Genomic DNA, 27,805 nt, shown 5'->3' with positions numbered 1-27,805 from the left:
GTATGCAACGGAATTTCGTTTTGTATGCACCATGTGCAGACAAGATGACAATAAAGTTTGTCTAAGTCTAAGTCATGTCAGGTCAGCTGTCTGGAGAGAGAGAGAAGTCAGGACCTGCGGGCGGAGCACCACCGTGCCACCGCCGCCATGACGGAACTCAAAAGCAAACTCCATGAGGAGAAGCAGAAAGAGTTAGCCATTACCAGGGAGACATTACTGCGGCAGCATGAAATGGAGCTGATGAGAGTGATCAAAATCAAAGATGGAGAGATCCAGCGACTGAATGCCTTGGTCCTCAGCCTGAGGGACGGCTCCATGGACAAGGTGATCCGCTCTATCCGTGTCTGACTATCCGCACGCCACGTCGGGCTTCGATGCGGCTGCTACCGTATTGTGTAGCTTGTCCCCAGTAAGCGTCGCGGCGCTCCGTTGCGGTCTCAACGGCCCGGTGTGGCGCAATGTCTGCTCAGGTGAGGAGGGGGGGCGCTTTGCTGGCGGAGGTGGAGGAGACGCGGCGGTGTCGGGAGACCGAGCGGTGTCGCCTCCACCAGGAGCGCGGAAGAAGCCCTGGCAGCGGCCCAGCAGGCCTGGCAGTCCCGAGCGGCCGAGCTCCGATCGGCTCATAACCAGCATCGGGAGGAGCTGAGCCGAACCAAGAGAGACTGCGAGAGGGAGATCCGCCGACTGGTAGGACTGATCAGATGCGCGGTGCGTGGCTATGTTCCCAATTTCGTTGTATACCTGCAGTGCAATGACACCTAAGGCATTCTATTCTATTCTATTTCACAAGAAGAAAATGTCCGGTTGCTCGCTTCGCTTTTGTCACAGCAAAGGTGTTCTAGTCGATTCCAGAAAAAAATTGGCCGGTTGCTCTCTTTGTTTTTGTCACAATTCTGGCAAATGAGTTTGCCCGCCTGCCTGAGCGCTCCCCGTTTGTACATCCAGACGGATGAGATCAAGCTGAAAGACAGAGCGGTTAGTGTTTTGGATGAAGCCCTGGGGCCGGCCACGTCCACCGCCTTCAGCTGCAGACTCAGGCTGCCGAGCAGCAGATCGCTGCCCTGAGGGATTCCCAAAGGGCGGGCCTAAACTACCCTGGAAGTGGGGTCAACGCCGCTACTAGCAATCCTCTTCATTGCGTAAGCCACCTCATCACACACTTGCAGTACGCATGACTTAGTTCGTTGCTGGAGGAAGGTAGCACAAAAACAGTTTTGAACTTTGAACGAGTGCTTGTGTGTGTGTGTTGCGGGGCGTTTTCAGTCTCAGGAGGATCGGGACACGCGACGGTTTCATCTGAAAATCGCTGAGCTCAGCGCAGTCATCAGGAAACTGGAGGATCGAAACGCCCTGCTTTCTGAGGAGCGCAATGAACTGGTAATTTATTGACGGCACGCTTGAAGGTTTGCGCTACGTTTGATGCGCGCCATCCAGCGAGGCACCCATTGCGCTTGCTTATTAGTTGAGCGGCGCGGCGAGTCGGTTGCCTGGTAGATGTCTTTTATTGGGAGCCAAAGCCACGATTCCGTTCAAACCGATGCAAAAGGAATGGATACGTTCTGGCCCGCGTGTTGTGCGTCTTTCACATCCCGCACTTCATGCTTGCAGCTAAAGCGACTGAGAGAAACAGAAAGCCAGTTTCTGCCACTCCTGTACAAAAACAAACGCCTGAGCAGGAAGAATGAAGAACTCTCGCTGGTGCTGTGTCGCCTTGAAAACAAAGTGCGCTTTGTCACCCAGGAGAACGAGGAGATGGCAAGCTTGGTAAGTCGACGCGGACAACGGCGGCGTGCCAACAGAGTCCACTGCATTTGTGTTCCACAGAGAAGGCCTAGTTCGCTCAATGACCTGGACCGCGGTTGCGGCCAGCAGGACGGTGAAATGGAGTTCCTTCAAGTTGTGGAGCAGCGGCACATCATCGACGACTTGTCCAAGGTCTTCAGGCAGGCGACTCGGTGCACGTACGGCAGCGCCGCGCTCGCTCGCTGTCGCCAGGAAACCTTTTCCGTCCAAAGCTTGGCCGGCGGCCGCCATCCAAAAAATTGGCCCCTTAAATTCCGACCTTTCAAGCAGGAGCATTGTGCGCACGCGTTTGAACACGCTTTAGACTTGTTTTGCCGTTTTCAGCAGCTCAAAGCTCCCGTTTTGTCAGCGCCTTTGCCACTCGCTGTGCGCTGAAAACGACGGACTTGCCCGGCTGCTCAGCCCGTCAACCATGAGCCGCGAGCGCGACGTCATTGTCCGTAGGCAGCTAGTGGCAAAATGCACCCTGTTAGAGTTGCGCTCGCTCCAACTTATTTTGCAAGAACCACACGGGAGACAAGTAAGTTCTTTTGGACACCTGCAGGTGGAGAGTCCATCCGTTGTACGAATGAAGTCTGACTCTCGGCTCCTGCACGAGCATTTTAATTAAGAGAAACAGGGTGGGTGTAAGAGTGGATTGAATAGAGGAAGCCCTTGACCTCTAGTCAAAACATAGCAAGGGGTGTTTTACGACTTTGTGTAGGAAGGGATAAGCGATAGGGATAAATAAGGGATAAATAATATTATTTATTACAGGTCGCAGTCAAAGTCAAAGCAACACAATGATACGATAAAGATAATCTGGAAAACCCTGACACACCCTGTAGTTGTCACTTTTGGAAAAGACGAGCGTCCCTCCAATCATCGCCGGTGACGTGTTTTTCAGGCTCTGGAGACAGGAGCTCATGTCAGAAATGTCATTGTGAGTCGCGTTTGTTTCTGCGCCGGAGCCGTTCGTTCCCTTTGCATCCAAAGAATCTCAAAGGCGGATTATTTGTGTCGACAGGAGAGAGATTTGCTGCTACGATACCGACGTCGAGAATCTCTGAGGAGGAACAAAGCGTGAGGTCCTGCAAGGTGAGTCTGTTTGTTTGCGGCTGCTTGGTGTTGCGCAAGATGAAATGGCCTTTTTCTCGCTATCGTTCCTCTCGTCGATTCATCGTGAGGTGTCGCTTCAGTTTGTTCAGAGAGATGTTTGCTTCCGCGCCCGCAGGTCATCGAAACATTTTACGGCTACGACGAAGACGTGTTGGTGGACTCGGACGGATCGTCCTTGTCTTTTCACACCGACAGAACCCCCGACACGGAACCCGAAGAGGTAGCCCGCCATTTCTGCCAGCGTATTGGCACCAAACATTCCTCTTCAGCCTGGAATCGGACTCGTCTTTGCGTCGCGGGTGCTTTGTCGCCGGTCTGACTGATTCTGGTACTAGTGCTGTGTTGCATTGGTGTGTGCATGAAGAGGCGGAGCTTCGCTACCGCCAGCTGACGCAAGAATATCAAGCGCTGCAACGAGCCTACGCTCTGCTAGCCCAGACCAGCGAAAGGGGACTACGACGCCGAGAAGGAGATCAAGGTGGCGCCCCTTCCCGCAACCCCCGGCCGGGTCGCAGCCTCCCCGTTCTCACCCAGCCTCGGGTGTTCTCTGGTCTGAAAGGAGGAGGAGGAGCCTCCCTCCTCCTCCTTTCAGACCAGAGAAAAGCTGATGGTAGAAATGGGTCACTATCAAAGCAGAGTAGCAGATCTGGAGTCAGCGCTGAAGCAACAAGGACAGGTAAGCTCATCAATGAGCACACCTTTTTCTCAGACAAAATAGCTACATTCTTCAGTCACTCATCCGTCTGGCATTACTGGACCAACCCCCCCCCCCCCCGAACGTGGCTGGGAAAATGCGGAGAAAAGCAAATGTCATTTTCCAGTCAACCAAAGAATTTGTGGATGAAAATGACACAACATTCCAAAGCTGTCCACGCGTTTGTCTCTTCTAGAATGTCAAGTGGGTGGAGGAGAAGCAGCTGCTGCGTCAGAGCAATCAGCAGTTGGCCGAAAAAGTGACGGAAAGAAAGGCGCTGGGCGGAGTCGCTTGGCGTCACACCTGTCGGGAAGCCCCGCAGATGAGGTCTGACTGTCTTTTCAGGTCAGGCGGATGGAGGCGGAAGAAGCGCGTCTGAAAGAGCACATCCAGGATATCCGAGACCAAAACGAACTGCTTGAGTTCCGCATCCTGGAGCTGGAGGTGGGAAGACTCGCACAAGCGTGTTGAGGCCAGAGATGTGACGGACGGACGGACGGACGGACGGATGCATGCCTCTGCCTTTCAGGAGAGGGAGTGGCGCTCCCCCGTCTTGAAGTTTCTGCAAGTCCGTTTCCCAGACGGCCTCAGCCCTTTGCAGATCTACTGCGAGGCCGAGGGCGTGAGCGTACGTAAGGCGTCCCTCGCAACCCTAACCTTAACCCGAGGTCCCAGAACACCTTACATTGCTCCTTGCGCCTTTCCCCCGGACATCGTCATCAGTGATCTGATGAAGAAGCTGGACATCCTGGGCTATAACGCCGTAAGTGTATGTCGAACTCCTTATGTTCGCACTCCACGAGACTCGGCGGCTCAAATGTGACTTTTGGAAGGCTTTGCGCTGAAAGAAGCTTGTTGACGCTGTGCCTTTGGGCTCTTGCAGAATCTCACCAACGAGGAGCAGGTGGTCGTGATTCACGCCAGGACCCTTCTCACCCTAGCCGAGAAGGTAACGCGCACGTCCACGCACGCTCTCGCATTCTGCTTATGTGACAGCAGCCTTTCCTCAGTGGTTAGAATACATCAAAGTGACCAAGTCAGCACTTCAACAGAAGATGTTGGACATTGAAAGTGAGAAGGTAGACAGACACGCGACATCAGCCAAGGGGAACTCCGGCAATGTGCCCCAACAATTCTGACCTTGAGCTGTGCTAGGATATGTTCTGCAAGCAGAAGGGCTACCTGGATGAAGAGTTGGACTTCAGGAAGTGTTCCATGGACCAGGCTCATAAGGTAAGCCGCCCTCAAATCTCCCGCCGGACCACTGATGGACGAGGATTGCGGCCCAGAGGATCCTGGAGCTGGAGGCCATGTTGTACGAGGCGCTACCGCAGCGGGACTGCCCCGCCACGGACGGCGAAAAAGCCAGCCACGCTGGCGTGAATGACGTGCTGACGGCGGATCAGAGAGAAGAGCTTAGGAGCGCCGTGGACCAATGGAAGCGAGCCCTGATGTGCGAGTTGAGGGAGCGCGACGCTTGCATCCTCCAAGAGAGAATGGATCTGCTGCACAGCGCGCAACAGGTAAGGGCCCAAAGCCAGCCCGGCACTTACTTGCACGCTTACTGGCTTTTGAATGCCACTTTCCATTTGTCCGTCCTAGAGGAACAAAGAGCTGAAAGAATTCATCGAAGCTCAGAAGAGACAAATCAAACAATTGGAGGAGAAGTTTCTGTTTCTCTTTCTATTCTTCTCCTTGGCCTTCATTCTGTGGCCCTAACACCAGCTGGTGAGTGAGCTCCAGCGGCACCGCACTCGACACCTCCGATACACTGCCAGCCGGTCTCAGACGTTGGCAGACGCTCCGATGCCAACGTATACCCCCCGCCACGGTGACAGAGGCACCGCGTCACACCGGCGCTCATCCAATCAGAAGGCAGGAAAAGCAAATTCACATGCAGGGCACTTTTGAACCAGAAGAGAGCGCCACAAAAAACGGTTGTTGCCCCAAACGCGCACTAAAAAGGGTCAGAATAACAAGAGTCCCACTGGCCAGCCGGGGCCACCCGTCCAGCTGTTTCTTCAGGGGGGAAAAAAATTGGAATCACCGGTGAGTACATTTTGCATTTAGCTCTGCTTTTCTGCTTCTGTCTTCAAGTGTGTGGCATCCTGCGATCAAAGAGTCAGCCAACCCCAAAGCGGTTGACCTCAACGTCCCACCACCATGCCTACCAGAGCAGGTGACGTGATGCTTTGGACATCCTTCCGTCTCAGATGCCCAAAAGTACTCTTTGCCACATCTGCGGCAATACGGTGTCTTTTCAAAGGTGCAAATAAATCCAGCGTGGGCGGAACACGCACGTCTTCGGTTTTTCCCGCTTTGTTTGTGTGACAGCTGTTGTGAAAATTTTATACAAATAAAGTTGTATAGTACAGGTTTGGCCCAAGGGGGGGGGGTGTGCGTGTTGGCTTCACTTGAGTTCAATTTGGTATTTTGGTCAAAAGCGCATGTGGTGAAATTCCACAAAGTAGGATGGGCAAACACATTTCTTTAAACTATGAGTGTCAATTGGGCTCTCGAAATGGCAGGGAAAAGATGCACAGCAAAACGAAAATACGTAGATGAACACAGGACGTTTTAATCAGAGTGGGAAAGTTTCTATTTTTTGTTGAACGTGATGGCAAACCATTCTGCCTGATATGTCAGATCTCAGCGCATTTCAAAGATTCAAATCTTCAGCGCCATGCACTTCAGCTCACTCCATGCTAACATTGATCAGGCGTCGAACCCGCATCATCATGCTTAAGAGGTGGCCATGCTAACCAGTGCGCCATTATGTCAACGCATAATAACTAAGTCTACTGGTCAAAACAGCGGTTACTATATGACGTCGCTACGTCGTGGTCACGTGACGCAGACAAGACGTCAATGGACGTGGGCAGAGTTAACTTGTTTAAAAGGGAGTAGGCAGAAGAAATATTTAATTTATTTAAATCTATTTTGAGTGCACACCATTATGCCAATGCATAACAACTGTAAATCTACTAAACAAAACAGCGGTTGCTATATGACATCTGCCACGTCGTGGTCACGTGACATACGTGACGTCGATGGGCGTAACTTTCGCCGGAATTCAAATCCGCGGGGAGAGTTAACTTGTTTAAAAGAGAGTGGGCAGAAGAATTATTTAATTTATTTAAATCTATTTGGTGTGTGCGCCATTATGTCAATGCATAACAACTGTAAGTCTACTAAACAAAACAGCGGTTGCTATTTGACGTCTGCCACGTCGTGGTCAGGTGACGCGGACGTGACGTCAACGCCTACTTTACATCCCACCGATCACAGGACTCCTCGGCTGCATAACCGTGCCCCCTTCCCAACCAATCGGATTTGCTATACGCGAAAACGACGCCAATGGAAAGAGCTTCCGCCCAAATTTAAATCCGTGGGCGTGGCTCGCAGCAGGAAGTAGGAAAATGGCGGCGATGTTGACAAAGACACAGCGGATGGTAACATACGACTAACAAGAGAAATATTTTTATTTTCTGCTTGCAACTGGACCGTCCAGAGCGTACACGGTAAGTACAACTCATCGTTTTTAAAAAGAAGTACTTTTGTTGCCCTGAAAAGCGAGTGAGCGTGGCGTTTGTGGGGGACGTCGAATTTCGACGATTCTTTCTGGTCAACGGTTGTAAATGATTGTGTTGATTAAAAAAGAAAACTTGATGTAACTCTACTTTTAACTGCCGTTTCAGATAGATTTGGAATTGCATCACATCCAATTTTGCCTAGAGCGTACACGGTAAGTAACACTCGTTGTGTTTAAGGAGATTTACGTTTGTAATAGCAGAAGTGTAGCCGCGTTGCGTTGTACGTGTGAATGTTGGTCCGGGCGAAATGTTAATGTTTAATTTCATTCCTTTAGGTTCCACGGTGTTTGTTGGCTGCAAGTTTTCCACTGCAAGAAGAGGCTCATATCATTGACCAGGAGCGAGCTACAATGGTGAGTAGCCATAACATTTATGTTAAACACTTCCTATTTCATGTCTAACAGTACTTGATTTAACAAATAACCATAAATAAATACAGTGTGGGCACTGAAGTTAACATATGTGATTATACTGCCTAATCTGTCACCGAGTAGATTGTTGCAAAGTAATATAAGATCCAAAGTTGTAATTCAGAATAGTTTTCAAAAGAAGGCCATTAGAATTATATACAAGTCTGATTACCCTGAACAAGCTATTAATTAAATCACAAATTCTTCAATTCAAAGATTTGGTAGATTATCAGACAAATAATGTCTAACAGTAATTGATTTAACACATCACGATAAGTAGATTGAGTGTGGGCACTCTCAAGTTAACATATGTGATTATACTGCCCAATCTGTTACAGAGTATGTTGTTGCCAAGTAATGTAGAATAGATCCAAAGTAGTAATCCAGAATAGTTTTGAAGAGGCCATTAGAATGATAAACAAATCTGATTACCTTGAACATAATAACAAGCTAAGTGTTTAATATGTCCTATGAAGTCAAAATTGGGCACCATCATGTGGTGAAATTTGGAATTGCATCACATCCAATTTTGCCTGGGAACAAACAGATTACATAAATCTTAGTTTTGAATAAGCCACTCCTTCTCAAACAAGTAAACTCTGCCCATTTTGCGCAGTAGATGTTCTGTTAATATCTAGTATTTATACAAAGTCATAATTTAAATTGCTTTCAACCTTCATTCATCGGTTCAACCAACATTACTCGCTCTTATTACCAACTTGTATTGATTTAACTAAGCGTTTAATACTTCCTATCAGGTCTCAAATCGAGATTTGGCAAAATACAATTTCAGCAAATCCAATTTTGCCAGGGAACAAAAATAGATTAAATAAACTAAATAAGTCCTCTTCCCATTAAATAAATCAGAAAAGTCTGTCTTGTAACCAGTCCTCTTCAAACAAGTAAAGTCTGCCCATTTTGTGCCGTAGATTTTGTGTCTATGCCTAGTATTTAAACAAAATCATAATTTAAACGACTTCTTTCCTTCATTCACTTTGGAAATTTGGAATTGCAGCAAATCGAATTTTGGCAGGGAACAAAAATAGATCAATTAAACTAAATAAGTCTTCTTCCCATTAAATAAATTAAAAAAGTCTGTCTTGTAACCAGTCCTTTTCAAACAAGTAAAGTCTGCCCATTTTGTGCCGTCGATTTTGTGTTAATGCCTAGTATTTATACAAAATCATAATTTAAAGGACTTCATTCCTTCATTCACTTTGGAAATTTGGAATTGCAGCACATCAAATTTTGCCTGGGAAGAAAAGTAGATTAAATAAATTTAATAAGTCTTACTACTTCCCATTAAATAAATTAAATACGTCTTACTTGTTCCCACTCCTTTTCAAAACAGTAGTTTAAAACGAGGGCCCTTCACTCAATCTTTAACCTCAACCCCGCACGTTGTGTTGTATCTGTGAATGTTGGTTGTGGCCAAATGATAGTTTTCTTTCATTCGTTTAGGTTCCAAGAAAACTTGATGTAACTCTACTTTTAACTGCCGTTTCAGATAAGCGGGTATTACGTCGCAGTCAAATGCCGCGGATATGACGTAATTGCCCGAACCTCCGCCAAAATTCAAATCTGTTGGCGCGATGGCCGTGAGCCACTGAGCAGCGACGATTATCAACAGAAATATCTTTATTTTCTGCTTGCAACTGGACCGTCTAGAGCGTACACGGTAAGTAACACTCATTGTGTTTAAGGAGATTTACGTTTGTAATAGCAGAAGTGTAGCCGCGTTGCGTTGTACGTGTGAAAATTGGTCGAGGCGAAATGTTAATGTTTAATTTCATTCCTTTAGGTTCCACGGTGTTTGTTGGCTGCAAGTTTTCCACTGCAAGAAGAGGCTCGTATCATTGACCAGGAGCGAGCTACAATGGTGAGTAGCCATAACATTTATGTTAAACACTTCCTATTTCATGTCTAACAGTACTTGATTTAACAAATAACCATAAATAAATACAGTGTGGGCACTGAAGTTAACATATGTGATTATACTGCCTAATCTGTCACCGAGTAGATTGTTGCAAAGTAATATAAGATCCAAAGTTGTAATTCAGAATAGTTTTCAAAAGAAGGCCATTAGAATTATATACAAGTCTGATTACCCTGAACAAGCTATTAATTAAATCACAAATTCTTCAATTCAAAGATTTGGTAGATTATCAGACAAATAATGTCTAACAGTAATTGATTTAACACATCACGATAAGTAGATTGAGTGTGGGCACTCTCAAGTTAACATATGTGATTATACTGCCTAATCTGTTACAGAGTATGTTGTTGCCAAGTAATGTAGAATAGATCCAAAGTAGTAATCCAGAATAGTTTTGAAGAGGCCATTAGAATGATAAACAAATCTGATTACCTTGAACATAATAACAAGCTAAGTGTTTAATATGTCCTATGAAGTCAAAATTGGGCACCATCATGTGGTGAAATTTGGAATTGCATCACATCCAATTTTGCCTGGGAACAAACAGATTACCGTATTTGCCGGTGTACAGGTCGACTCGGTGTATAAGTCGACCCCCTAAAATTCGACGGAAATTTACGATTTTATGATATATCCTTTGTATAAGTCGAGCTCAATTGTTGCATTATATTAAACTTCAAAATTCAATATGCGAAATTTATTGACGAAATGTGTTCAAATTCCGGGAGGCCGTGCGCATGCGGCTGTTTATAAGCACCGCGGAGGAGATCGCGGCCGGCGAGCTCGCGCACGCCACCCGGCACCAACGGGAGGCCGGAAATAGCTCCAAGCCGAGCGGATCGGCACTTTATAAGCACCGCGGAGGAGATCGCGGCGCCTCATTGGACTTCCAGCGGCCGGCGAGCTCGCGCACCCGCCCGGCACATCCGGGAGGCCGTGCGCACGAGCCAAGTGGCCGAAAATAGCCCCCGCCGAGCGGATCGGCTGTTTATAAGCACCGCGGAGGTGGTCGCGGCGTCTCATTCGACTTCCAGCGGCCGGCGAGCTCGCGCACCCGCCCGGCACATCCGGGAGGCCGTGCGCACGAGCCAAGTGGCCGAAAATAGCCCCCGCCGAGCGGATCGGCTGTTTATAAGCACCGCGGAGGTGGTGGCGGCGCCTCATTCGACTTCCAGCGGCCGGCGAGCTCGCGCACCCGCCCGGCACATCCGGGAGGCCGTGCGCACGAGCCAAGTGGCCGAAAATAGCCCCCGCCGAGCGGATCGGCTGTTTATAAGCACCGCGGAGGTGGTGGCGGCGCCTCATTCGACTTCCAGTGGCCGGCGAGCTCGCGCGCCCGCCCGGCACATCCGGGAGGCCGTGCGCACGAGCCAAGTGGCCGAAAATAGCCCCCGCCGAGCGGATCGGCTGTTTATAAGCACCGCGGAGGTGGTCGCGGCGTCTCATTCGACTTCCAGCGGCCGGCGAGCTCGCGCACCCGCCCGGCACATCCGGGAGGCCGTGCGCACGAGCCAAGTGGCCGAAAATAGCCCCCGCCGAGCGGATCGGCTGTTTATAAGCACCGCGGAGGTGGTGGCGGCGCCTCATTCGACTTCCAGCGGGCCGCGCACTCGCGCACGCCGCCCGGTTCAAATTTTCTAAGTGCAACGCACAATGAGATGCATGAGAAACGGCCTTGGTTACCATCACATTTGAAGCGATGAATACGAAGTTAAATTTTATGACTCGGTGTATAAGTCGAGGTCGATTTTTTTCGGTCGATTTTGGATCGAAAAAGGTCGACCAATACACCGGCAAATACGGTACATAAATCTTAGTTTTGAATAAGCCACTCCTTCTCAAACAAGTAAACTCTGCCCATTTTGCGCAGTAGATGTTCTGTTAATATCTAGTATTTATACAAAGTCATAATTTAAATTGCTTTCAACCTTCATTCATCGGTTCAACCAACATTACTCGCTCTTATTACCAACTTGTATTGATTTAACTAAGCGTTTAATACTTCCTATCAGGTCTCAAATCGAGATTTGGCAAAATACAATTTCAGCAAATCCAATTTTGCCAGGGAACAAAAATAGATTAAATAAACTAAATAAGTCCTCTTCCCATTAAATAAATCAGAAAAGTCTGTCTTGTAACCAGTCCTCTTCAAACAAGTAAAGTCTGCCCATTTTGTGCCGTAGATTTTGTGTCTATGCCTAGTATTTAAACAAAATCATAATTTAAACGACTTCTTTCCTTCATTCACTTTGGAAATTTGGAATTGCAGCAAATCGAATTTTGGCAGGGAACAAAAATAGATCAATTAAACTAAATAAGTCTTCTTCCCATTAAATAAATTAAAAAAGTCTGTCTTGTAACCAGTCCTTTTCAAACAAGTAAATTCTGCCCATTTTGTGCCGTCGATTTTGTGTTAATGCCTAGTATTTATACAAAATCATAATTTAAAGGACTTCATTCCTTCATTCACTTTGGAAATTTGGAATTGCAGCACATCAAATTTTGCCTGGGAAGAAAAGTAGATTAAATAAATTTAATAAGTCTTACTACTTCCCATTAAATAAATTAAATACGTCTTACTTGTTCCCACTCCTTTTCAAAACAGTAGTTTAAAACGAGGGCCCTTCACTCAATCTTTAACCCCAACCCCGCACGTTGTGTTGTATCTGTGAATGTTGGTTGTGGCCAAATGATAGTTTTCTTTCATTCGTTTAGGTTCCAAGAAAACTTGATGTAACTCTACTTTTAACTGCCGTTTCAGATAAGCGGGTATTACGTCGCAGTCATGTGCCGTGGATATGACGTAATTGCCCGAACCTCCGCCAAAATTCAAATCTGTTGGCGCGATGGCCGTGAGCCACTGAGCAGCGACGATTATCAACAGAAATATCTTTATTTTCTGCTTGCAACTGGACCGTCTAGAGCGTACACGGTAAGTAACACTCATTGTGTTTAAGGAGATTTACGTTTGTAATAGCAGAAGTGTAGCCGCGTTGCGTTGTACGTGTGAAAATTGGTCGAGGCGAAATGTTAATGTTTAATTTCATTCCTTTAGGTTCCACGGTGTTTGTTGGCTGCAAGTTTTCCACTGCAAGAAGAGGCTCGTATCATTGACCAGGAGCGAGCTACAATGGTGAGTAGCCATAACATTTATGTTAAACACTTCCTATTTCATGTCTAACAGTACTTGATTTAACAAATAACCATAAATAAATACAGTGTGGGCACTGAAGTTAACATATGTGATTATACTGCCTAATCTGTCACGGAGTAGATTGTTGCAAAGTAATATAAGATCCAAAGTTGTAATTCAGAATAGTTTTCAAAAGAAGGCCATTAGAATTATATACAAGTCTGATTACCCTTAACATAACAACAAGCTATTAATTAAATCACAAATTCTTCAATTCAAAGATTTGGTAGATTATCAGACAAATAATGTCTAACAGTAATTGATTTAAAACATCACGATAAGTAGATTGAGTGTGGGCACTCTCAAGTTAACAGATATGATTATACTGCCTAATCTGTTACAGAGTATGTTGTTGCCAAGTAATGTAGAATAGATCCAAAGTAGTAATCCAGAATAGTTTTGAAGAGGCCATTAGAATAATAAACAAATCTGATTACCTTGAACATAATAACAAGCTAAGTGTTTAATATGTCCTATGAAGTCAAAATTGGGCACCATCATGTGGTGAAATTTGGAATTGCATCACATCCAATTTTGCCTGGGAACAAACAGATTAAATAAATCTTAGTTTTGAATAAGCCACTCCTTCTCAAACAAGTAAACTCTGCCCATTTCGCGCAGTAGATGTTCTGTTAATATCTAGTATTTATACAAAGTCATAATTTAAATTGCTTTCAACCTTCATTCATCGGTTCAACCAACATTACTCGCTCTTATTACCAACTTGTATTGATTTAACTAAGCGTTTAATACTTCCTATCAGGTCTCAAGGCAAGATTTGGCAAAATACAATTTCAGCAAATCCAATTTTGCCAGGGAACAAAAATAGATTAAATAAACTAAATAAGTCTTCTTCCCATTAAATAAATCAGAAAAGTCTGTCTTGTAACCAGTCCTCTTCAAACAAGTAAAGTCTGCCCATTTTGTGCCGTAGATTTTGTGTCTATGCCTAGTATTTAAACAAAATCATAATTTAAACGACTTCTTTCCTTCATTCACTTTGGAAATTTGGAATTGCAGCAAATCGAATTTTGGCAGGGAACAAAAATAGATCAATTAAACTAAATAAGTCTTCTTCCCATTAAATAAATTAAAAAAGTCTGTCTTGTAACCAGTCCTTTTCAAACAAGTAAAGTCTGCCCATTTTGTGCCGTCGATTTTGTGTTAATGCCTAGTATTTATACAAAATCATAATTTAAAGGACTTCATTCCTTCATTCACTTTGGAAATTTGGAATTGCAGCACATCAAATTTTGCCTGGGAAGAAAAGTAGATTAAATAAATTTAATAAGTCTTACTACTTCCCATTAAATAAATTAAATACGTCTTACTTGTTCCCACTCCTTTACAAAAAAGTAGTTTAAAACGAGGTCCCTTCACTCAACCTTTAACCCTATTTATTCACCTTCTAGGCTAAGTGTTAAAGGCTAAGTGTTAAAGGCTAAGTGTTAAAGGCTAAGTGTTAGAGGCTAAGTGCCAGAGGCTAGGCGCCAGAGGCGAGTTTTTGTGGGCTGAAGTTTTAGTGGGGTTAGTGTGAATACAATCCAAAAGAATACAACAGAATACAATACAATAGAATATAATACATAGATTAAATTCAATAGCTCTTACTACTTCCCATTAAATAAATTAAATACGTCTTACTTGTTCCCAATCCTTTTCAAAAAAGTAGTTTAAAACGAGGGCCCTGCACTCAACCTTTAACCTCAACCCCGCACGTCACATTGTGTTGTATCTGTGAATGTTGGTTGTGGCCAAATGATAGTTTTCTTTCATTCGTTTAGGTTCCACGGTGTTTGTTGGCTATGTTTTCCACTGTCAGAAGGATGAAAATACAAAGTACAACGCTTGGACGTGGGCGAAGACGTCACCGGTGAGTCCTTCCTTCCTATTTATTTACCTTCTAGATGCTAGAGGCTAAGTGTTAGAGGCTAAGTGTTAGAGGCTAAGTGTTAAACACAATACGAACAACACAACGATACTGCACTGAAAAACACGATACCGCACTGAGAAACACGATACCGCACTGAACAACACGATACCGCACTGAACAACACCATGCCGCACTGAACACCATGCCACACTGAACAACACCATCCCGCACTGAACAACACCATGCCGCACTAAACAACACCATGCCGCACTGAACAACACCATGCCTCACTGAACGACACCATGCCGCACTGAAAGACACCATGCCGCACTGAACGACACCATGCCGCACTGAAAGACACCATCCCGCACTGAACACCATGCCGCACTGAACAACACCATCCTGCACTGAACAACACCATCCCGCACTGAACAACACCATGCCGCACTGAACAACATTATGCCGCACTGAACATTATGCCGCACTGAACAACACCATGCCGCACTGAACAACACCATGCCGCACTGAACAACATTATGCCGCACTGAACAACACCATGCCGCACTGAACAACACCATGCCGCACTGAACAACACCATGCCGCACTGAACAACATTATGCCGCACTGAACAACACCATGCCGCACTGAACAACACCATCCTGCACTGAACAACACCATTCCGCATTGAACACCATGCCGCACTGAACAACACCATCCCGCACTGAACAACATTACGCTGCACTGAACAACACCATGCCGCACTGAACAACACCATGCCGCACTGAACAACACCATTCCGCACTGAACAACACCATGCCGCACTGAACAACATTACGCTGCACTGAACAACACCATGCCGCACTGAACAACATTATAACGCACTGAACAACACCATCCCGCACTGAACAACACCATGCCGCACTAAACAACATTATGCCGCACTGAACAACACCATGCCGCACTGAACACCATCCTGCACTGAACAACACCATTCCGCATTGAACACCATACCGCACTGAACAACACCATCCCGCACTGAACAACACCATCCCGCACTGAACAACACCATGCCGCACTGAACAACATTATGCCGCACTGAACAACATTATGCCGCACTGAACAACACCATGCCGCACTGAACAACACCATGCCGCACTGAACAACACCATGCCGCACTGAACAACATTATAACGCACTGAACAACACCATCCCGCACTGAACAACACCATGCCGCACTAAACAACATTATACCGCACTGAACAACATTATGCCGAAATGAACAACACCATGCCGCACTGAACAACACCATGCCGCACTGAACAACACCATCCTGCACTGAACAACACCATCCCGCACTGAACAACACCATGCCGCACTGAACAACACCATGCCGCACTGAACAACACCATGCTGCAATGAACAACACCATCCCGCACTGAACAACATTATGCCGCACTGAACAACATTATGCCGCACTGAACAACATTATGCCGCACTGAACAACATTATGCCGCACTGAACAACATTATGCCGCACTGAACAACACCATGCCGCACTGAACAACACGATCCCGCATTGAACAACACCATGCCGCACTGAACAACACCATCCTGCACTGAACAACACCATCCCGCACTGAACAACACCATGCCGCACTGAACAACATTATGGCGCACTGAACAACATTATGCCGCACTGAACAACACCATGCCGCACTGAACAACACCATGCCGCACTGAACAACACCATGCCGCAATGAACAACACCATCCCGCACTGAACAACACCATGCCGCACTGAGCAACACCATGCCGCACTGAACAACACCATCCCGCACTGAACAACACCATGCCGCACTGAACAACACCATTCCGCACTGAACAACACCATGCCGCACTGAACAACATTACGCTGCACTGAACAACACCATGCCGCACTGAACAACACCATGCCGCACTGAACAAAACCATCCTGCACTGAACAACACCATGCCGCACTGAACAACACCATGCCGCACTGAACAACATTATGCCGCACTGAAAAACACCATCCTGCACTGAACAACACCATCCTGCACTGAACAACACCATGCCGCATTGAACAACACCATGCCGCACTGAACAACACCATCCTGCACTGAACGACACCATCCTGCACTTAACAACACCACCCCGCACTGAACAACACGATCCCGCATTGAACAACACCATCCCGCACTGAACAACACCATGCCGCACTGAACAACACCATTCCGCACTGAACAACACCATGCCGCACTGAACAACACCATGCCGCACTGAACAACACCATGCCGCACTGAACAACACCATGCCGCACTGAACAACATTATGCCGCACTGAACAACACCATGCCGCACTGAACAACACCATCCCGCACTGAACAACACCATGCCGCATTGAACAACACCATGCCGCACTGAACAACACCATCCTGCACTGAACAACACCATCCCGCACTAAACAACACCATGCCGCACTGAACAACATTATGGCGCACTGGACAACATTATGCCGCACTGAACAACACCATGCCGCACTGAACAACACCATGCCGCACTGAACAACACCATGCCGCACTGAACAACACCATGCCGCACTGAACAACATTATGCCGCACTGAACAACACCATGCTGCACTGAACAACACCATGCCGCACTGAACAACACGATCCCGCATTGAACAACACCATCCTGCACTGAACAACACCATGCCGCACTGAACAACACCATGCCGCACTGAACAACACCATTCCGCACTGAACACCATGCCGCACTGAACAACACCATCCTGCACTGAACAACACCATCCCGCACTGAACAACACCATGCCGCATTAAACAACACCATGCCGCACTGAACAACACCATCTTGCACTGAACAACACCATGCCGCACTGAACAACACCATGCCGCACTGAACAACACCATGCCGCACTGAACAACACCATGCCGCACTGAACAACATTATGCCGCACTGAACAACATTATGCCGCACTAAACAACATTATGTCGCACTGAACAACACCATGCCGCACTGAACAACACCATGCTGCACTGAACAACATTATGCCGCACTGAACAACACGATCCCGCATTGAACAACACCATCCCGCAGTGAACAACACCATGCCGCATTGAACAACACCATGCCGCACTGAACAACACCATGCTGCACTGAACAACATTATGCTGCACTGAACAACACGATCCTGCATTGAACAACACCATGCCGCACTGAACAACACCATCCTGCACTGAACAACACCATGCCGCACTGAACAACACCATGCCGCACTGAACAACATTATGCCGCACTGAAAAACACCATGCCGCACTGAACAACACCATCCCGCACTGAACAACACCATGCCGCATTGAACAACACCATGCCGCACTGAACAACACCATGCTGCACTGAACAACATTATGCTGCACTGAACAACACGATCCTGCATTGAACAACACCATGCCGCACTGAACAACACCATCCTGCACTGAACAACACCATCCTGCACTGAACAACACCACCCCGCACTGAACAACATGATCCCGCATTGAACAACACCATCCCGCACTGAACAACACCATGCCGCACTGAACAACACCATTCCGCACTGAACAACACCATGCCGCACTGAACAACACCATGCCGCACTGAACAACACCATGCCGCACTGAACAACACCATGCCGCACTGAACAACACCATGCCGCACTAAACAACATTATGTCGCACTGAACAACACCATGCCGCACTGAACAACACCATGCTGCACTGAACAACATTATGCCGCACTGAACAACACGATCCCGCATTGAACAACACCATCCCGCAGTGAACAACACCATGCCGCATTGAACAACACCATGCCGCACTGAACAACACCATGCTGCACTGAACAACATTATGCTGCACTGAACAACACGATCCTGCATTGAACAACACCATGCCGCACTGAACAACACCATCCTGCACTGAACAACACCTTTCCACACTGAACAACACCATGCCGCACTGAACAACATTATGCCGCACTGAACAACACCATGCCGCACTGAACAACACCATGCCGCACTGAACAACACCATGCCGCACTGAACAACACCATGCCGCAATGAACAACACCATCCCGCACTGAACAACACCATGCCGCATTGAACAACACCATGCCGCACTGAACAACACCATCCCGCACTGAACAACACCACCCCGCACTGAACAACACGATCCCGCATTGAACAACACCATCCCGGACTGAACAACACCATGCCGCACTGAACAACACCATTCCGCACTGAACAACACCATGCCGCACGGAACAACACCATGCCGCACTGAACAACACCATGCCGCACTGAACAACACCATGCCGCACTGAACAACATTATGCCGCACTGAACAACACCATGCCGCACTGAACAACACCATCCCGCACTGAACAACACCATGCCGCATTGAACAACACCATGCCGCACTGAACAACACCATCCTGCACTGAACAACACCATCCCGCACTGAACAACACCATGCCGCACTGAACAACATTATGGCACACTGAACAACATTATGCCGCACTGAACAACACCATGCCGCACTGAACAACACCATGCCGCACTGAACAACACCATGCCGCACTGAACAACACTATGCCGCACTGAACAACATTATGCCGCACTGAACAACACCATGCCGCACTGAACAACACCATGCCGCACTGAACAACACCATGCCGCACTGAACAACACGACGTCGCACTGAACAACACGACGCCGCACAGAACAACACGACGCCGCACAGAATAACACAATACCGCACAGAACAACACAATACCGCACAAACAGTTTTAGATAATATTACGTCGCAGTCATGTGACGCGGACATGACGTCAATAGGCGGAACTCACGGCAAAATTATAATCCGTGGGCGTGGCTTGCAACAGGAAGTAGGAAAGCGGCAGTTCTGGCAAACAAGACACAGCTGTTAGTAACACGATGACTAACAAGGCAAATATTTTTGTTTTCAGCTTGCAACTTGACCGTCTAGAGCGTACAAGGTAATTACAACTGTTTTTTTTTAGCCCTGAAAAGCAAGGGAGTGTGGCGTTTGGGAGGAATGTCGAACTCGGCGTCTGCTTCCAGCCACAGACGCCAAATTTCGACGATTATTTCGACTGGTCAACGGTTGTAAATTATTGCGTTGACTAAAAACTTTATTTAACTCTACTCTTAACTTTGCCGTTTCAGATATGCGGGTATTACACCGCGGAAATGACGTCAATAGGCTGAACTCTCGCCAAAATTCAAATCTGTGGGCGCAATGGCCTTGAGCGAGACACCGGATACAAACACGACGATTATCAACAGAAATATCTTTATTTTCCGCTTGCAAGTGGACCGTCTAGAGCGTACACGGTAAGTACAACTCATTGTGTTTAAAAAGATTTACGTTTGTGTAGTTTGCGTTGCGTTGTATCTGTGAATGTTGGTTGAGGCTAAATGTTAATGTTTAATTTCATTCCTTTAGGTTCCACGGTGTTTGTTGGCTGTATGTTTTCCACTGCAAGAAGAGGCTCGTATCATTGACCAGCAGGAGCTACAATGGTGAGTACCCCTTTCGTCTTCCATTTATGTTAAACACTTCCTATTTCATGTCTAACAGTACTCGATTTAACAAATAACCATAAATAAATACAGTGTGGGCAGTCACGTTAACATATGTGATTATCCTGCCTAATATGTTTATCACAAATATGTCACTAATCACTAATATGTTTATTTGTTTATCACAACACCTTTGGACCTTCAGCAATCGATTATTTACCTTCATCTACATAGAGACAGAACGATGGTGTCTTAAACATCTCATTCATTTCACCAAATAACTTCACGCAGGTGGATAACGGCCGTCTCGGTCACGCTATGTTGCGTGATGCAGTTTTGAAGAACCAAATGCATTTATTCAATGAATAAGTCAAGCTAGTTCTATGTTTATGATGTTGTAAGTTACGGTACCGATTGAAGTTGAGTTCGAAGCCAGTGGAAAACAGCGCTGCGTTTGTGCTCTCCAGGTACAAATGTTGTGATCTCTGACTGACGACCGGGCGAGACTCGAGTAAGAGATGTCCAAACGAGCTCCGGCAGGGCGGGCCAAGGCGGAGCGAACGGACGCCCTTCAGGCCGCCAATGACGAGCTGAGAACCAAACTGATGGACGTCCAGTTAGAACTTCAGCAGGAGAAGAACAAGGTGAAAACCTCAACAGACAGACACTGCCTGCCTCCCTGCCTGCCTCCCTGCCTGCCTCCCTGCCTGCCTCCCTCCCTCCCAGTTTTCCCGATGTAGATTAGACATGCGTGTGCCATGACTGTGTCAGCCTACATCAACAAATGCACCGAGGACGTCAGCACCACTAAGAATATCATCACCCGGGGCAACCAACGACCCTGGATGACTGAGGAGGTACGTCAAACGCTACGAGCGCGGAACTCTGCCTTCAAGTCTGGCGACAAGGAGACACTGAGGACAGCGAGAGCCAACTTGAACCGTGCCATCAGGATAGCGAAGCGAGACCGCAGTCGAAAATTTCAGGATCGTTTCCACGACGTCAAAAACATCAGGAGTATGTGGCAAGGCATACGGGCGATTACAGACTACAACTCACCCTCCCCCCCCCCGGTGGGTGTAGTTGATGCTGACTTTCTAAATGGTCTAAATAACTTCTTTGGGAGGTTCGAGGCACTAAACGGCACTCCAGCAGTTAAAACTGTCCCCCATCAGGAAGAGGAGGTACTCTGCCTTGACTCCGCCGATGTGTTGAAGACCCTGAGGAGAGTCAACCCCTGTAAGGCCCCTGGCCCCGACAACATTCCTGGGCGTGTGTTCAGGGAATGTGCAAGTCATCTGGCTGGGGTCATCACAGACATTTTTAACACCTCGCTGGGCCAAGCCACAGTGCCGGCGTGCTTTAAGACTGCCTCCATCATTCCGGTGCCGAAGAAACCTCAAATCACCTCATTTAATGATTACCGGCCTGTTGCACTGACTCCGGTTATGATGAAGTGCTTCGAAAGGCTGCTTAAAGGTCACATCGTTTCCAGACTCCCCCTATTATTTGACCCGTTCCAGTTTGCCGACCGGCAAAACCGCTCCACTCAGGACGCCATCTCCTCCGTTCTTCACCTGAGCCTGGCTCACCTGGAGGAGAAGAACACCCATGTGCGGAGGCTGTTCCTGGACTTCAGCTCAGCGTTTAACACCATCATCCCACAGCATCTGGTAGGAAAATTGGAACACCTGGGCTTCAACACCCCCCTTCGCAACTGGCTGCTAGACTTCCTCACCAACAGACCTCAGTCAGTCCGGGTCGGACAGAACACCTCTGATGTCATCACCCTCAGCACAGGCTCCCTTCAGGGCTGCGTCCTGAGCCCCCTGCTGTGCACCCTGATGACACACGACTGCGTCCTCAGGTTCACCACCAATCACATCGTGAAGTCAGCAGACGACACAACGGTGGTGGGGCTCATCAGAGACAACAACGACCTGGACTACAGAGAGGAGGTGGAGCAGCTGGTGGGCTGGTGCAGAGAAAACAGCCTGATCCTGAATGAGGAGAAGATGAAGGAGATCATCGTCGACTTCAGGAAAAAACAGCCTCACCACGCTCCACTGATCATCAACAGCTCAGCTGTGGAGGTGGTCAGCACCACCAAATTCCTGGGGGTCCACATCACAGAAGACCTCACCTGGACTATGAACACTACGGCACTGGTCAAGAGGGCACAGAAGCGCTTGTACTTCCTGCGGAGGATGAGGAGAGCCCACCTGCCCCCACCCATCATGAGGACGTTCTACAGGAGCACCATAGAGAGCATTCTGACAAGCTGTCTCTCTGTGTGGTGTGGAGGCTGCACCGCCTCCGATTGGAAGAACGTGAGGAGAGTGGTGAGGACAGCAGAGAGGATCATAGGGGCTCCTCTTCCCTCCATTCAGGACATTTCATCTCAGCGCTGCATGTCCCGTGCCCGTAACATCATCAATGACCCATCACACCCCCACCATGGACTGTTCTCCCTGCTGCCCTCTGGGAAGAGGTTTGCAGCATCCGCTGCAGGTCCACCAGGTTCTGCAACAGCTTTTTCCCTGCTGTCATCAGACTGTTGAACACTAGAACTGTTGAGCTCTAAACTGAACTCTGCATCACACATTCACAGAACTGTACTTTATGACACTACGGACCTCTATCTTGCACTATCTCGCACTACCAACTTTACTGAACTTGTATAAACCCTTTAAATAGAAGTTTAATACATGGTTTAGCATTCCTCTGCACACTCTTGAATACTGTTTTGCCTACTTGCACTATTGCATAATTATCACTGCTGCACTTTATACTTATTTTTAATATATATATATATATATATATATATAGTATATATGTATATATATATATTTTCATAGGATATGTTACTTCTATTCAACTGCAATATCACTACTTTGTTGTAAGACGTATGCAACGGAATTTCGTTTTGTATGCACCATGTGCAGACAAGATGACAATAAAGTTTGTCTAAGTCTAAGTCATGTCAGGTCAGCTGTCTGGAGAGAGAGAGAAGTCAGGACCTGCGGGCGGAGCACCACCGTGCCACCGCCGCCATGACGGAACTCAAAAGCAAACTCCATGAGGAGAAGCAGAAAGAGTTAGCCATTACCAGGGAGACATTACTGCGGCAGCATGAAATGGAGCTGATGAGAGTGATCAAAATCAAAGATGGAGAGATCCAGCGACTGAATGCCTTGGTCCTCAGCCTGAGGGACGGCTCCATGGACAAGGTGATCCGCTCTATCCGTGTCTGACTATCCGCACGCCACGTCGGGCTTCGATGCGGCTGCTACCGTATTGTGTAGCTTGTCCCCAGTAAGCGTCGCGGCGCTCCGTTGCGGTCTCAACGGCCCGGTGTGGCGCAATGTCTGCTCAGGTGAGGAGGGGGGGCGCTTTGCTGGCGGAGGTGGAGGAGACGCGGCGGTGTCGGGAGACCGAGCGGTGTCGCCTCCACCAGGAGCGCGGAAGAAGCCCTGGCAGCGGCCCAGCAGGCCTGGCAGTCCCGAGCGGCCGAGCTCCGATCGGCTCATAACCAGCATCGGGAGGAGCTGAGCCGAACCAAGAGAGACTGCGAGAGGGAGATCCGCCGACTGGTAGGACTGATCAGATGCGCGGTGCGTGGCTATGTTCCCAATTTCGTTGTATACCTGCAGTGCAATGACACCTAAGGCATTCTATTCTATTCTATTTCACAAGAAGAAAATGTCCGGTTGCTCGCTTCGCTTTTGTCACAGCAAAGGTGTTCTAGTCGATTCCAGAAAAAAATTGGCCGGTTGCTCTCTTTGTTTTTGTCACAATTCTGGCAAATGAGTTTGCCCGCCTGCCTGAGCGCTCCCCGTTTGTACATCCAGACGGATGAGATCAAGCTGAAAGACAGAGCGGTTAGTGTTTTGGATGAAGCCCTGGGGCCGGCCACGTCCACCGCCTTCAGCTGCAGACTCAGGCTGCCGAGCAGCAGATCGCTGCCCTGAGGGATTCCCAAAGGGCGGGCCTAAACTACCCTGGAAGTGGGGTCAACGCCGCTACTAGCAATCCTCTTCATTGCGTAAGCCACCTCATCACACACTTGCAGTACGCATGACTTAGTTCGTTGCTGGAGGAAGGTAGCACAAAAACAGTTTTGAACTTTGAACGAGTGCTTGTGTGTGTGTGTTGCGGGGCGTTTTCAGTCTCAGGAGGATCGGGACACGCGACGGTTTCATCTGAAAATCGCTGAGCTCAGCGCAGTCATCAGGAAACTGGAGGATCGAAACGCCCTGCTTTCTGAGGAGCGCAATGAACTGGTAATTTATTGACGGCACGCTTGAAGGTTTGCGCTACGTTTGATGCGCGCCATCCAGCGAGGCACCCATTGCGCTTGCTTATTAGTTGAGCGGCGCGGCGAGTCGGTTGCCTGGTAGATGTCTTTTATTGGGAGCCAAAGCCACGATTCCGTTCAAACCGATGCAAAAGGAATGGATACGTTCTGGCCCGCGTGTTGTGCGTCTTTCACATCCCGCACTTCATGCTTGCAGCTAAAGCGACTGAGAGAAACAGAAAGCCAGTTTCTGCCACTCCTGTACAAAAACAAACGCCTGAGCAGGAAGAATGAAGAACTCTCGCTGGTGCTGTGTCGCCTTGAAAACAAAGTGCGCTTTGTCACCCAGGAGAACGAGGAGATGGCAAGCTTGGTAAGTCGACGCGGACAACGGCGGCGTGCCAACAGAGTCCACTGCATTTGTGTTCCACAGAGAAGGCCTAGTTCGCTCAATGACCTGGACCGCGGTTGCGGCCAGCAGGACGGTGAAATGGAGTTCCTTCAAGTTGTGGAGCAGCGGCACATCATCGACGACTTGTCCAAGGTCTTCAGGCAGGCGACTCGGTGCACGTACGGCAGCGCCGCGCTCGCTCGCTGTCGCCAGGAAACCTTTTCCGTCCAAAGCTTGGCCGGCGGCCGCCATCCAAAAAATTGGCCCCTTAAATTCCGACCTTTCAAGCAGGAGCATTGTGCGCACGCGTTTGAACACGCTTTAGACTTGTTTTGCCGTTTTCAGCAGCTCAAAGCTCCCGTTTTGTCAGCGCCTTTGCCACTCGCTGTGCGCTGAAAACGACGGACTTGCCCGGCTGCTCAGCCCGTCAACCATGAGCCGCGAGCGCGACGTCATTGTCCGTAGGCAGCTAGTGGCAAAATGCACCCTGTTAGAGTTGCGCTCGCTCCAACTTATTTTGCAAGAACCACACGGGAGACAAGTAAGTTCTTTTGGACACCTGCAGGTGGAGAGTCCATCCGTTGTACGAATGAAGTCTGACTCTCGGCTCCTGCACGAGCATTTTAATTAAGAGAAACAGGGTGGGTGTAAGAGTGGATTGAATAGAGGAAGCCCTTGACCTCTAGTCAAAACATAGCAAGGGGTGTTTTACGACTTTGTGTAGGAAGGGATAAGCGATAGGGATAAATAAGGGATAAATAATATTATTTATTACAGGTCGCAGTCAAAGTCAAAGCAACACAATGATACGATAAAGATAATCTGGAAAACCCTGACACACCCTGTAGTTGTCACTTTTGGAAAAGACGAGCGTCCCTCCAATCATCGCCGGTGACGTGTTTTTCAGGCTCTGGAGACAGGAGCTCATGTCAGAAATGTCATTGTGAGTCGCGTTTGTTTCTGCGCCGGAGCCGTTCGTTCCCTTTGCATCCAAAGAATCTCAAAGGCGGATTATTTGTGTCGACAGGAGAGAGATTTGCTGCTACGATACCGACGTCGAGAATCTCTGAGGAGGAACAAAGCGTGAGGTCCTGCAAGGTGAGTCTGTTTGTTTGCGGCTGCTTGGTGTTGCGCAAGATGAAATGGCCTTTTTCTCGCTATCGTTCCTCTCGTCGATTCATCGTGAGGTGTCGCTTCAGTTTGTTCAGAGAGATGTTTGCTTCCGCGCCCGCAGGTCATCGAAACATTTTACGGCTACGACGAAGACGTGTTGGTGGACTCGGACGGATCGTCCTTGTCTTTTCACACCGACAGAACCCCCGACACGGAACCCGAAGAGGTAGCCCGCCATTTCTGCCAGCGTATTGGCACCAAACATTCCTCTTCAGCCTGGAATCGGACTCGTCTTTGCGTCGCGGGTGCTTTGTCGCCGGTCTGACTGATTCTGGTACTAGTGCTGTGTTGCATTGGTGTGTGCATGAAGAGGCGGAGCTTCGCTACCGCCAGCTGACGCAAGAATATCAAGCGCTGCAACGAGCCTACGCTCTGCTAGCCCAGACCAGCGAAAGGGGACTACGACGCCGAGAAGGAGATCAAGGTGGCGCCCCTTCCCGCAACCCCCGGCCGGGTCGCAGCCTCCCCGTTCTCACCCAGCCTCGGGTGTTCTCTGGTCTGAAAGGAGGAGGAGGAGCCTCCCTCCTCCTCCTTTCAGACCAGAGAAAAGCTGATGGTAGAAATGGGTCACTATCAAAGCAGAGTAGCAGATCTGGAGTCAGCGCTGAAGCAACAAGGACAGGTAAGCTCATCAATGAGCACACCTTTTTCTCAGACAAAATAGCTACATTCTTCAGTCACTCATCCGTCTGGCATTACTGGACCAACCCCCCCCCCCCCCGAACGTGGCTGGGAAAATGCGGAGAAAAGCAAATGTCATTTTCCAGTCAACCAAAGAATTTGTGGATGAAAATGACACAACATTCCAAAGCTGTCCACGCGTTTGTCTCTTCTAGAATGTCAAGTGGGTGGAGGAGAAGCAGCTGCTGCGTCAGAGCAATCAGCAGTTGGCCGAAAAAGTGACGGAAAGAAAGGCGCTGGGCGGAGTCGCTTGGCGTCACACCTGTCGGGAAGCCCCGCAGATGAGGTCTGACTGTCTTTTCAGGTCAGGCGGATGGAGGCGGAAGAAGCGCGTCTGAAAGAGCACATCCAGGATATCCGAGACCAAAACGAACTGCTTGAGTTCCGCATCCTGGAGCTGGAGGTGGGAAGACTCGCACAAGCGTGTTGAGGCCAGAGATGTGACGGACGGACGGACGGACGGACGGATGCATGCCTCTGCCTTTCAGGAGAGGGAGTGGCGCTCCCCCGTCTTGAAGTTTCTGCAAGTCCGTTTCCCAGACGGCCTCAGCCCTTTGCAGATCTACTGCGAGGCCGAGGGCGTGAGCGTACGTAAGGCGTCCCTCGCAACCCTAACCTTAACCCGAGGTCCCAGAACACCTTACATTGCTCCTTGCGCCTTTCCCCCGGACATCGTCATCAGTGATCTGATGAAGAAGCTGGACATCCTGGGCTATAACGCCGTAAGTGTATGTCGAACTCCTTATGTTCGCACTCCACGAGACTCGGCGGCTCAAATGTGACTTTTGGAAGGCTTTGCGCTGAAAGAAGCTTGTTGACGCTGTGCCTTTGGGCTCTTGCAGAATCTCACCAACGAGGAGCAGGTGGTCGTGATTCACGCCAGGACCCTTCTCACCCTAGCCGAGAAGGTAACGCGCACGTCCACGCACGCTCTCGCATTCTGCTTATGTGACAGCAGCCTTTCCTCAGTGGTTAGAATACATCAAAGTGACCAAGTCAGCACTTCAACAGAAGATGTTGGACATTGAAAGTGAGAAGGTAGACA

At 48.3% G+C, this 27,805-nt stretch overlaps 4 long non-coding RNA genes across 4 annotated transcripts; all 4 read left to right on the top strand.

The window, feature by feature from the left end:
- Nucleotides 1-486: 486 nt before the first annotated feature.
- On the top strand, nucleotides 487-2,053 carry LOC148377782 (uncharacterized). The gene is made up of 4 exons (XR_015856437.1): nucleotides 487-687; nucleotides 946-1,139; nucleotides 1,264-1,377; nucleotides 1,609-2,053. It is a non-coding gene; the product is annotated as an uncharacterized LOC148377782 (long non-coding RNA).
- Nucleotides 2,054-3,503: 1,450 nt separating this feature from the next.
- On the top strand, nucleotides 3,504-4,352 carry LOC148377781 (uncharacterized). Its single transcript, XR_015856441.1, has 3 exons — nucleotides 3,504-3,577; nucleotides 3,792-4,039; nucleotides 4,125-4,352. It is a non-coding gene; the product is annotated as an uncharacterized LOC148377781 (long non-coding RNA).
- Nucleotides 4,353-23,610: 19,258 nt separating this feature from the next.
- On the top strand, nucleotides 23,611-25,177 carry LOC148377780 (uncharacterized). The gene is made up of 4 exons (XR_015856438.1): nucleotides 23,611-23,811; nucleotides 24,070-24,263; nucleotides 24,388-24,501; nucleotides 24,733-25,177. It is a non-coding gene; the product is annotated as an uncharacterized LOC148377780 (long non-coding RNA).
- A 1,450-nt stretch (nucleotides 25,178-26,627) lies between these two features.
- On the top strand, nucleotides 26,628-27,476 carry LOC148377779 (uncharacterized). The gene is made up of 3 exons (XR_015856442.1): nucleotides 26,628-26,701; nucleotides 26,916-27,163; nucleotides 27,249-27,476. It is a non-coding gene; the product is annotated as an uncharacterized LOC148377779 (long non-coding RNA).
- Nucleotides 27,477-27,805: the final 329 nt, after the last annotated feature.

This window comes from Syngnathus floridae, unplaced genomic scaffold, assembly GCF_059516105.1.
Source record: "Syngnathus floridae isolate MCC-2025c unplaced genomic scaffold, RoL_Sflo_1.0 HiC_scaffold_90, whole genome shotgun sequence".
In the NCBI taxonomy this organism is placed as follows: Eukaryota; Metazoa; Chordata; class Actinopteri; order Syngnathiformes; family Syngnathidae; genus Syngnathus; species Syngnathus floridae.
Note: the sequence above shows the minus strand (reverse complement) of the source record. Positions and strands in the feature narration are given on the sequence as shown.